Raw genomic sequence first — 4,077 nt, forward strand, 5'->3', positions numbered from 1 at the left:
TCCACGGCTCACAATCCTCGTCCAATATAGCCAATTTCATCATTCAAGTCCAAGCCTTTCACTTGAAACTTAAGGTAACCAACGCTATTAAAAATCGGACAGCATTTCCCCTTAATTCCTTTATTTTCCAACCTACAATCAAACCCAATCACACAGCAATTAACCACAATTGCTCAAAACCAGAAAACAGTTTTTGACATCCTTTTGCGGTAATGGCACCAAAGGTACTACGAGTATCGGATGGAGGTCCAAGACCCACCGTTTCGAAGCTAAGAACCAGGGCTACAACAATGTAGAAGGTCACTCAGTCCAAATCCCAGCACAACTAGGTCAAATATGCAAAATACCAATCCAGAACCGTAATTGCAGGTTTACAAATCACACTATGCTGTAATTAGTCCAACTCAGTCTATACAGGTCCAAATGCATTGATTCCAAAGGCATACGGTAGCTAAGGCATCAAGCTACATTTCATCAGAAGACCTCAACACCCAAATCCAAAGCAATTCCAGTCAAAACAACCCATTACAGGCGCAGTTCTTACATCCTGATGAACCCAGAACAGCAACAGTAAATTCGGCTTATCTCATTCTACACTACTCCAATTGCCCTGAAATTTTACAGGCACCCTTAAAACATCAATACCTACAACTTTCATGTTTTGAGACAAGGCCAATTCGGCCTCTATCTAGGACCAAAAATTTCGGACAGAATGAAGAACCAAGAACCCTAATTTTCCAGATTTCTTCCAAAACAGAATTTACTTGCAATCTTCCACTTTTTCCACCTTCTAGAATCATCAACTATCATTTCCAATCATCACACAAAGCCACAACATATGAATCATATTAAATCAGAAAATTCATGATTAAATAGAAAATGTCATCAATCTTCACCATAAGTCATGAAATCATCAAAAAAATCACTTGTTCAACTACCACACCTACTAATTTCATCTCATAACCAACAAGGAAACAATTTCTTAACCACTTACCTTACAAACACTAGATACAAGGTAGATGAGAGTCTCTCCCTCCAAACAAAAACCACCAAGCACTTCAATCACTCCTAGCAAGTAAGTTTTATGAAGGAATTTGAGAAATAAATGGTTGGATTACAAGATTTGGGCAAGAAAAGGGAGCAAAAATTGAAGAGCTCTCTTTCTTTTCTCTCTAGAGTTGGCCGACCAAGAAGGTGAAAATGAAAGACAAATTTTGGTCAAAATTGGTTTAGTAAAGGTAAAGAAAGACTAGTCAAATGCCAAGCTCCAATCACAAGGCAACATGTGTCCATTCCAAGCTTATCTCATTTCTTTTGTCTTGCAAGAATTAATGAACTAACCAAACCCCTAATTATCTCATAACACCATGTAATATAAACCATATATACAAAGCTACTCCAAATGAACCACATTTACCACACTAGTGGGTCCCACGTCCGGTATACGCTCTTAAATTCTCAAAAACTACCCGATACTAGAAAAATCATTTTAAAACTATATTTACTCAATAAAATTATCTGGGGAATTTTTTTTTTAATAAAGAAAATGTCGAAAAATGCGGGCGATTAAATAAAATAAACCCTAGAAAATTAGAAAATTTCCGGGTTCTCAAACTCATTTTTTTTTCGGGGCGTCACAGAAAGACTATTAGGAATAGTTGAGAATTATCAAGATATGTGTAACATTGTTCACAGCGTTTTCGCTATGGAATACGATCCAGATAGAAATGCAAGCAAGATTACTTGGAGAAAGTAATATGAGGTGACTAATATAGAAATAAAAAATCATATGTTATTTTAAATTAAGTGTATTGTAAAATTGACATTGGTGATATATGAACTTAACATCATTTTAAAGATTTAAAATTTTAACTGAATTTTATAGGATTTTTTTTTAAAAAAAATACATAAACATAAAATCTTTCCTATAACTGCCAACAACAACTTAAGAGGGCATGCCAAATTGAGATAAAATGTTTAAAATAGCCAAATGCGAGATAACACCATGCATACGTCAAGTAACGTGTGCAAAATAACATGCATATCTTTTATATTGCATGGGGTATCCTACTCTTTTTTTATAATCAGAAAGAATAGATATCACAAGCCATCAGAATTTGAAAGTCTTAAATGAGTTCAAAGATTCTTTATTTTATGCAAGTTTGAATTTTTCATTTCAATTAATAAAAGATGAAAAAATTTCATTGAAAGCCAATGTTTGAATATGTTAAGTGTGATAGTTTTTATTATCCGTTATCCATTATAAATAGGGTTGCCTTTTTATTTTCATCTATTATCTTATTTGATTTAGTAATTTTACACATTTCTTTAGTTCTTTTGCTTCTTGCATTCATTATATTTTAGTCATGTCCATAAATTTGGCTGAAAATTTGAGAAAATTTGATTGCAATTCTTATAAACTATTAATTTAATACAAACCAAACTTTTTTTATGGGGTCGGTGTTTGAATTTAATTTTTTGAAATTGCATATAGTTGTTTTTGAACTATTATTTTAATTACATTGACTTTAAATTTAGCTAATAAAGAGAATCTTATTGCATCAGTGATGGGAGCAACTGCAATATTTCTATTTTTACTCAATCAGTTTAGATGATATACAATATAACATAATTTATCTTAATAAATATGGTTTAAAAGATTTGCTATATCAAGTATGGATAACATTATTGTTAGGTTGTGACCTATTTCAAATTTTTATTGATATTTTAGTCGTCTGGAATAAGTTCAAAGTAGTGCCTGAAGAAGATTATCCTAAATTAAAATATCATAACAAAACATACATTTTGTTTGCAATAGTCAAAATTGTTATACTTTTGATTGCCAAAAGTTTTATTATTTCTATAGATGTGGGAAGTTAAAAAGTTGGGGTAGAAGTGAACAAGAATTTCTACTATTGGATTTGAGGAAAAGACAACTAGAAACAATTGAGAATTATCAAGAAACGCTAATGTTGTTGACAGTATCTTTGCTATGGAATACCATCCAAACAGCAATGCAAACAGGATCACTTCGAGAAATCAATATGACGTGATTGATGTAGAAATAAAAAATGATCGTCATTTTAGATTAAGTGCGTAGTGAAGTTGACATTGGCGATATATGAACTTAATATCACTTTAGATATTTAAAATTTTAATTGAATTTTATAGGATTTTTTTAACCACAAACAACAACTTGTGAGGGCATACTAAATTGATAAAAAAATTTTAAAATAATTGAATGCGAGATGCCACCATGCAAACATCAGGTAAGTTAGAGAAAATAGCATGCACCTTTTTTGTCTTGTGTGAGATATCCTATTCTTTTCTCATAATAAAAAAGAATATACTTCACAAGGCATTAGAATTCAGAAGTCTTCAATGAGTTCAAAGACACGATTGTTTATTTCATGAAAGTTTGAATTTTTCATTTCAATGAATAGAAGACGAAAAATTCAATTGAAGGCCAGTGTTTGAATGTGCTTGGAGTGATGGTTTTTATTTGCCTCTTTAGCTCATTGGCTTCTTGCATTCATCAGATTTTAGTCATGCCTAGAAATTTGGCAGAAAATTTGAAAAAATTTAATTCCAAATCTTATAAGTTAATAGTTTGATACAAATCAAACCTCTTTTTTATGGGGTTGATGTTTAAATTAATTTTTTTGGGATTGCATGTCGTTATTTTTGAACTATTATCTTTAGTTATTTTAACTTTAGATTTAGCTGATAATGATAATCTAATTACATCAGTGATGGGAGCAACTACAGTATATCTATTTTTACTCTACTAGTTTAGTTGATATACAATATAGCTTAATCCATCTTAATAATGTGGGTTTAAAAGATTTGCCATATACAGTATTAATATCATCATTGTTAGGTTGTGGCCTATTTCAAGCTTCTATTGATATTTTAGATGTCGTGAACAACTCAAAGTAGTGTCTAACCAACAATATTCTAAATTAAAAATCATAAGAAAATATACATTTTGTTTGCAATAGTCAAAATTGTTATATTTTTTATTGATAAAATGCTTTGTTATTTCTATAAACCTAGGAAGTTAAAAAAGTTGGGGTA

The sequence above is a fragment of the Coffea eugenioides genome, unplaced genomic scaffold (genome assembly GCF_003713205.1).
Source record: "Coffea eugenioides isolate CCC68of unplaced genomic scaffold, Ceug_1.0 ScVebR1_2521;HRSCAF=3564, whole genome shotgun sequence".
Taxonomy (NCBI): Eukaryota; Viridiplantae; Streptophyta; class Magnoliopsida; order Gentianales; family Rubiaceae; genus Coffea; species Coffea eugenioides.